We start from the raw sequence: 8,595 nt of genomic DNA, 5'->3' as shown, positions 1-8,595 counted from the left end.
GTGGGGGTTGGGTTCAGTTTGGGACAGGTTAACCTTGAGAGTCTTACCAGGCACCCAAGTAGAGTTGTTAAGTGGACACTTGGCATATGAGTTTGAGGTTCAGACGAGGCATAGAAGCTAGAGATACAAATTTGAGTGTCATTAGCATATAGGTTATATTTAAAGACAAAAGGCAGGATAAGATTATCTAGGGAGTAAGTACAATCAGAACAGAGAAGAGGTCCAAAGGCTGTGTCTGTAGACAATGAAATGTTTAGAAGTCAGGGAGAATAGGAGTATCCAGCAAAGGAGATCAGAAGGATCAGATAATGAAGTAAAAGAAATACACAAATGTTTGCCTTGGAAGCCAATTTAAGAACGTATTTAAAGAAGGGGAGAGTAACCAATCATGTCAAATTACCCTCATGATACAATGATGATGAAAATTGACTTTTGTATAAAACAAAATGAAGAATATTGGAGACCTTGAGAAGAATAGAACTGGAGAAGGCGTGAGATGAAAGCCTTTTTTTTTAATAGAGGATTTAGGAGAGAAAAGAATAAACAGGATAGACAACTCTTTTGTGCCTTATCTGACTTTTCTACAGAAAGAAAATGCACACATTTCTGATTAAACTGACACAAATACATTCTGGAATCCAGTAATCTAAACTTATTATATCTTATCTCATCTCAAAAGAATAGGGCACAGAGCAGCTAGAAAATTCTACTAAAGTACAAGTGCTTCACTTTTCACAAATAGAACTACCAAGAGAAAATGTCTAAACTAGAGATCAAGATAAGTTAAACTCTGGTATAAATGAGGTGACCACCTTCCTCTAATTATGTATGGTAAACAAAATATATTTTCTTTGCTTGCAACTAAATGCAATTTCCCCCACTATAAATTAGTGGTTGGAAAAATAAATTACTTCAGCATTATTATGCTAAGTCACAAAACAAACAAACACCAAACTCATTGCCATTGAGTGGATTCCAACTCATAGTGACCCTATAGAACAGGGAGTCTGTTATCTTTATGGAAGCAGACTGCCTCATCTTTCTCCCTTGGAGCAGCTGGTGGATTTGAACCACCAACTTTTTGGTTAGCAGCCAAATGCTTTAATCAATGCACCATCAGAGCTATTCCCCAGTAAACCCACTTATGTTATGAGAACTTTAACCCCAAGGATCAATTCACCTGTCTGGTTCATCCAGGATCAGCACAAGTTATTCGCAGATAAGGCAAGCTTATTCAAGTATCATGTTAGGACACACCAGTGAGTCTCAGGAGAGGGAATGAACAAGACATGCTAGGCACACAGAACTCTGATTCCTAAAACTACCCAGCTCTCACGCTTCACCAGAAAACTGTGCTGAGGAGAATTATATAAAAAAGATTGACATTGGCAGATTATCAGTAAACTTATACTTTTGGAAGTCCAATCAGACCAAATACTAAAGAAAAATAAAATTCCTTCTTACAGTGTGGTCCATGATAACAAAAGTTTCTATTTCTAATATAGGGCAATATTAGCCCTTCAGATAATACAGGAATTCATAAACAGGAATCTGTAAAGGGAAGAATATTTTGACAATTAAAAATTCTTACAGAATAGGGACATCTACATACATACAACTGAGAAAACTAAGAGACATAAGAAGACAATTATTTTCCATTGAATCAAATTATATTTATTTGATGATTCTTCCAATTTAAATATTTAATTCATAGAATTAAAAATTTTAATAGCCAAAAGAAATGAAAATTTATTTCAGAGTGTCCTTTTTTGGTTGTGTTTCTTGACAGTTAAAAAACCAAACTATAATAAGCAATTTTTAGCCTTTTCTTTAAACATTAACTTTTTTCTGCTGTAGAGAAGGAAAAATAAATTAATTTTCTTTCTTTCTGCCCATACACACCCTCTAGTGGTTTTATAATTTAATCATAAACAGGAATGGGAAAAGATCTGAATGATCTTTTGTAAATGAAATTACAGACTCTGGATAAAAACAATGCCATGTTATAATATTCCCTATGACATATTTTTAGGGAATATTATAACATGACATATTTTTTTGACAGCGCATGGGTGGTTCAGTGGTAGAATTCTCGCCTGCCACGCGGGAGGCCCGGGTTCGGTTCCCGGCCCATGCAACCCATTTGTTTCCCCTTTGGGAGCTCTGGTAGCATAGTGGCTAAGACACTTGCCTGCTAACCAGACGGCTGGCGGTTCAAACCCACCAGCCACTCCTTGGAAGGAAGATGGGACAATCTATTTCCGTAGTGATACTGCCTCGGAAACCCAAGGAGGGGTCGCTATGAGTCGGTCTGACTCGAAGGCACATAACAACAACAACAACAGCAACATTTGTATAAACAAAGAAGGAATTGCACAAAAAGGAATTGCATAGAAGGGTTGAGACAGCTATTTATACGCAATTCCTTCTTTTATTACACAAATGTTGTTGTGTGTTAACCCTCTGGGGGACTTGGAGTTGAGGTGGGAAGGGGACTTAATCTTACTCAATTCTCTCTTTTTTTTTTTAATTGTGCTTTGGGTGCAAATTTACAAAGCAGATTTGTTTTATGTTCAACAGTTCTGTGCTGGATTTCACAGCCCGGATTATTCAATTCTCATTTACATTGTTTGAATTCTGTACTGTGTGCATGCATTACCTTTAAAAAAATTAAAAAGTAAATATAAAAATAAAATCATTCATCTCAGTGTACTCCAAACATGCTGTCTTCCTCTTCTCTCCCTTATCTGTGTGCTTGAGACTTATGCAGCCTCTTCTCTGCTGTGCAGCCTTCTTCCCTTAAAGCAGCACTCATACCCTGATTCCACAGCCCTAGCAACCTTCAATTTTCAGAATTCTTCACTAATTGATGGTAATAATTTTTAGAAATGTTACAAGCCTCATGGGAAAACTTCTCCCTGAACTTTGTCCTTCTGATAATATTAATCTATTCAGTCTAATAACAAACTACATCATTCTGACTTTTGTTTATCACTCTTCCTATTCTTTCTACTCCGTCATCTTGTTTTCTTTAGCCACGGAAAACTTCACAGAAGAGTCTAAGTAACTATTAATGATGTTTAAGATAAAAATTAACTTAAACAACATTTGAAATGCAAAGTGGAGACAATTTTAAAGAGTTCAGACTTGGTAGTACATGTGCCCTTTGGAATACTGTGATATCAGAGCATAGGAATGATATGTCTATGATTTACCTTTGACCTCTGAGAGTTCTCCTTGCTCTACTCATGTTGTGCTATAGAAAACAAGGTAGTAAAAATAAATTTTAGTAGTATGTATAAAATGCACAACTTTCATTACCTAAAGTTAATCTGGAGAAGCCAATAAGACTTTTGGCCAGCAGCTTAGTCAGACACACCATGCAGTCCCTCTACAGCAAAGACATGAGAAACTAAGTGAAACAGATAAAGAAGACAATCCTGGAACACTGAGCATCAAATGATAAAGAACTAGATTGAACACTGATTGAAAGATGAAACTGACTGAAAACAGTGAGTAAGAAGAGACAGCATGGAGGGGCCCTGCCAGGTGGCCTGGCACAGTGTGGCCAGGTTAAGACAAAGACAGCAGCAATCCTGGGTAAGAAGCACAGAGGCAACTTCATGGAATCCCCAGCAGAATGTAGAGTAATTGTATAGACATATGTGGGTGAAATAAGGTCTCTATCGTGGGCTGCAGCTAATAGGAAGAGCCCAGGAACCCTTACCTAGTGACCAGAGGAGGACACACCCCTTCCCTACACAATCCTAGTGATTAGTGGCACAAACTGCTCCCCTTTCCCTGCAGCCTAACTGCCAGGGACCAAAGTGCAAGCTCTCCCTTTAGCCCTACACTCAGACTTGACTATCACTTTCCTTCCTATACTGACTGCCACCCCTCCCTACACCCAACAATTCCACAGAATAGTAGCAGGCTGCTTCAGCACAGTATTGGCTCCTCATCTGGCCCCTCCCACCCACCAACCCAGCAAAGTGGAATGAGCTTCCTACCCCACCCCTTCCACCTTTTGACCCAGACTAGCTCCCCTCCACTGCCCAGTGAGAGGTGGTGACAGTGTGACTTCATGCACACCTGCCTGAGGTTCCATCCCCCACTTACCCTACATACAGCTAACTGTTCTCCCTCCACACACACACACCCTAAACTGTGCATCCTCTCATCATTCACTCCCCCATCTGGTGGGAGGTGGCAATTATGCCCCCAGAAACCAGTCACACCTGCCATATCTGCTGTCCCACCCAACTGGTGAATCCCACTGCCTGGACTCTGGTGGTAAGTGCTACAGTACAGGCAGACTAGTCTAGACTAGAGGAGCATGCTTATCCCTACTGCCCAGATACATCAAAACAAAACATAACAAAAAATCAGGATGCAGCAAAAAATATAGAATTAATAGATAAATATAATAAATATAATAACATCTTAATCACTATGAAGCAACAGACAATATCAAATCACCTAAAGAAGCAGGATGAAATGGTTTCAGCAAGTGATGAAATAAAGAATGAGGAAATCTCCCTGATGAAGAAATGGTAATAGAACTACATGATAAATAATTCAAAAGACATATATAGAGTTCTCCAAGAAATCAAGGAAAATAGACAAAGCAAGGGAAACAGACAAAACTCTGGAAGAATTCAGGAAAACAATATAAGAACAAAATCACAACATAAATAGACAATTAGACACCATACAAAAACAGCAACTAGAAATCCAAATTTAGACACTAAAATTTCAGAAATAGACAACACATTGGAAGGACAAAGGCATAGGATTAGATCAATGGAAGTAAGAATCAGTGAAACAGGACAAATTCTGTGATACCAGTCTGTTAGAGGAACAATCAGAAAAAAGAACAAAGGAAAACGAAGAAAGCCAAAGAGTTACATGGGACACTGTCAACAGGAACAATTTATGCACGATCAGAATTCCAGAACAGGGAGAGACATAAAAAACAGAGATAAATTTTGAAGATTTGCTGGTAGAAAACTTCCCTAATGTCATGAAAAATGAGAAGATATCCATCCAAGAAGCTCAATGAACCCCAAATAGATAGACCCCGAAAGAAAATCACAAAGACATACCATGATCAAACTTTCCAAAATCAAAGACAGAGTCCCGAGAACAGCTCAGGAGAAACAAATTGTTACCTGCAAAGAAGAATAAATAAAACTAACTCTGTTTTCTCAGCAGAAACCTCACAGGCAAAAAGTCAATGAGATGACATATATAAAATTCTGAAAAAAAAAAAAAAAGAAAAAAGAAAAAGAAATTACCAATGAAGAACTATATGGCCAAAAAAACTGTCTCTCAAATGTGATGGTGAAGTTAAGACATTTCCAGGTAAACAGAAATCAAGAGAACTTGTAAAAACCAGACCAACCTTACAAGAACTACTAACAGGAGTCCTTTGGACAGAGAACCAAAGTCAGACAACACACATGACAACATCACCTTGAAAGCAATCATAAAGCATTTTCAAAAATAACATAAAGCTGTAAGACTGAAAAAAAGAGAACTGCAGATATCAATTTGTAAATGATGACAAAATTCAGAGGAAAAAAAGGAATAAATGATATAGTTACAGAGCGTTTATATGCAGAGAAAGTTAAGGCAATATCAAGATAGAATGGACTGTTTTAGCTTAGGAAGTTAAAGTAAATTTCAGTGTAATAACAAAGAAAATTACTAAACCTTCTCACAAAAATAATAAAGAAGAAAATAATCAATACTCAGTAAATGTAAAATGGATAGCAAGAAAGGAAATGGAGGAAATCCATAAATAAAAAGAACTCAGCACAGAAAACTAAATGGAACAAAGAAAGCATCAGCACCAAAAAAAAAAAAAAAAAGACAACAGTAAATTCATATCTATTGATAATTATACTGAATGTAAATGGATTAAATGCACAAGTAAAGAGAGAAAGTGTCAGAATGGATAAGAAAACATAATCCCTCATTATACCTACAAAAGACATATCTTAGACACAAATAGAAAAATAAGCTAAAAATAAAAGACTGGAAAAAATATATCAAGCAAATAGCAACCCAAAAAGAGCAAGAGTAACAATATTAATCTCTGATAAAAAAGACTTTAAGGCAAAATCAGCATAAGAGACAAGGAAAGGCATTCTAAAATGATTAAAGAGTCACTCCAACAAGAAGACATGACCATAATAAATATCTATGCACCCAACGAAAAAGCTCCCAAGTATATAAAACAAACTTTAACAGAATTGAAAAGAGAAATGGACAATTCCACAAAAATTGTAGGAAACTGTAACACATTATGTTTAAAAAAAAAAAAAAAAAGACCAAACTCATTGCTGTCCAGTCGATTTGACTCACAGTGACCCCCTCCTTGGGTTTCTGAGGTGGTATCTCTACAAAAGCAAATTGCCCAATCTGCCTTCAGAGGAATGGCTGATGGGTTTGAACCACTGGCCTTCTGGTTTGCAGTCAAGTGCCTTAGGCACTACACCACCATAACATTGGGGCAATCTTCCTTCTAGGTGTATGTATATTATCTTATCACTGACAGCATTATACTTCAGGATAGATCTTGAAATGTTCTTATTGACGATGAATGCAATGCCATTTCTCTTCAATGTGTTCTTAGAGACAGAGCTAAAAGCAATGCTAAGAAGTCAATTGTTGTGTTGTTATGTGCTGTGGAGTCTGATCCAACTCATAGTGACCCGTCCTTGGGTTTCCGAGGCAGTATCACACGGAAGTAGATTGCTCAACCTTCCTTCTGAGGAGCGGCTGATAGGTTTGAACCGCCAGCCTTCTGGTTAGCAGTCAAGTGCCTTAGGTACTATGCTACCAGAGCTCCTACAAACATACTACCTATCTAAACTAACACAGACTAATGATGAAAATTTGAACATATCCATAACAAAAGAAGATATTGAAGAGGTTACTAAAAAACTACAAAAGAAAAAACAAAAAAGAAAGAAAAACTTTGACCTAGAAAACTTCATTGGAGAATTCTACCAAACATTTAGAGAAGAGGTGATACCAATTCTACCCAAACTATTGCAACACTCAGAAAAGGATGAACTTCCAAATTCATTCTATGAAGCAAAAATCACCCTGATACCAAAGCCAGGCAAAGACACTACTGAAGAAAAAAAAAAGTTGTAGACCAATATCCTTCATGAATATAGATGTAAAAGTTATCAACACAATCCTAGCTAATAGAATACAACACCATATCAAAAAAACAAAACAACTACATCATGACCAAATGGGATTCATACCCAGTATGCAAGGATTGTTCAATATTAGATAATCAATCAACATAACACACCACATACATAAAACAAAAGAAAACAACGTGATCTTATTAACAGATGCATACAAGTAATTTGATTAAATTCCACACCCTTTCCTTATAAAAATTCTCAGAAAAATAGGAATAGAAGGGGAATTCCTCAACATAATTAAAGGCATATACACAAAACCAGCAGCTAACATTATTTTCAATAGAGGGAGACTTGAAGCATTCCCTTCAAGAATGGGAACCAGACAAGGATGCCTTTTATCACCAGTCTTATTCAATATTACCCAGAGCAATAAGGCAAGGAAGAGAAATAAAAGGCATCCAAATTGGTAAGGGAAAAGTAAAACTATACCTATGTGAAGATGATATGATCCTATCTATACATAGAAAATCCCAGAGATTTTACCAGAAAGGGTACAAATCACTATATAAAAATCAGTCAGATTCCTCTACACTAAACGGAGAACCCTGAAAGGGAAACCAGGAAAACAAAGCCACCAGAGTTCCCCTAGAAGGAAAGAAAAGTTGTTGTTGTTTTTGTTAGATGCCGTTGAGTTGTGTCCGACTCATAACAACCTTATGCACAGCAGAACAAAACACTATCCCCTCTCGTGTCAGCCCCATGATCCTTGCTATACTTGAGCCCATCTTCACAGCCAGTGTCAATCCATCTTATGAGGGCCTTCCCCTCTTTCATCTACCCTCCACCTTATCAAGCATGATATCCTTCTCCAGGGAATGGTACCTTTTGACAACATGACCAAAGTAGGTGAGACGAAATCTGGGCATTCTCACCTCGGAGGAGCATTCCGGCTGCACTTCCTCCAGGACAGATCTGTTAGTTCTTTAACAGCCCACAGTACTTTCAGCATTCTTTGCCAGCACCACAACTCAAAAGCATCAATTCTTCTTTTTTCTTCCTTATTCATTGTCCAGCTCTCACATGCATACAAGGCGATTGAAAATATCACAGATTGTGTCAGGCGCACCTTAGTCCTCAAGGAGACATCTTTGCTCCTCAGCACTTGAAAGAGGTTCCTTGCAGCCAACTTGCCCAGTGCTATACACCGTCTAATGTCCTGACTGCTGCTTCCATTGGCATCAATTGTAGAAGCAGGCAATGTGAAGTTTTTGACAACTTCTATCTTTTCTCCATTTATCATGATGCTGCTTGTAGGTCCAATTGTGAGGATTTTTGTTTTCTTTATGTTGAGATGTAATTCATACTCCAGACTGTATTCTTCAATCTTCATCAGTAAGTGCCTCAAGTCATCCTCACTTTCAGCAAG

The 8,595-nt window shown here is 37.5% G+C and overlaps 1 non-coding gene across 1 annotated transcript; it reads left to right on the top strand.

The window, feature by feature from the left end:
* Positions 1-2,066: 2,066 nt before the first annotated feature.
* On the top strand, positions 2,067-2,137 carry TRNAG-GCC. The gene has a single exon. It is a non-coding gene; the product is annotated as a tRNA-Gly (tRNA).
* The last annotated feature ends 6,458 nt before the right edge of the window (positions 2,138-8,595 follow it).

Source organism: Orycteropus afer, unplaced genomic scaffold, assembly GCF_000298275.1.
Source record: "Orycteropus afer afer isolate SDZICR_OR568_19922 unplaced genomic scaffold, OryAfe1.0 scaffold00116, whole genome shotgun sequence".
Classification (NCBI taxonomy): domain Eukaryota; kingdom Metazoa; phylum Chordata; class Mammalia; order Tubulidentata; family Orycteropodidae; genus Orycteropus; species Orycteropus afer.
The sequence above is the reverse complement of the archived record's forward strand: the minus strand, read 5'-3'. Positions and strand labels throughout refer to the sequence as shown.